This window comes from Trachymyrmex cornetzi, unplaced genomic scaffold (assembly GCF_001594075.2).
Source record: "Trachymyrmex cornetzi isolate Tcor2-1 unplaced genomic scaffold, Tcor1.1 scaffold1602, whole genome shotgun sequence".
NCBI lineage: Eukaryota > Metazoa > Arthropoda > Insecta > Hymenoptera > Formicidae > Trachymyrmex > Trachymyrmex cornetzi.
In genome coordinates, this window is record NW_017296205.1 from 6,304 (window position 1) to 6,526 (window position 223).

Here is a 223-nt window from a genome sequence, read left to right on the forward strand (position 1 = left end):
GAGCCAGTGACTCACGCGGACGCGGCTCCACGCGTTTCGCGCAGTGAAATCATTGTGCCGCTCGCGGACGCTCCTTGCGCTCCGTCGAGCTAGTGACTCTCGCGAACGCGGCTACTCGCGTCTCGCTCGTGAATTGACTCTTGCAGAAAACGCGATTTGCGTTCCCCCCGTAACAGTGACTTTCGTCGACGCGACGAGCTCCTCGTTTCGAAAAATAATTCGC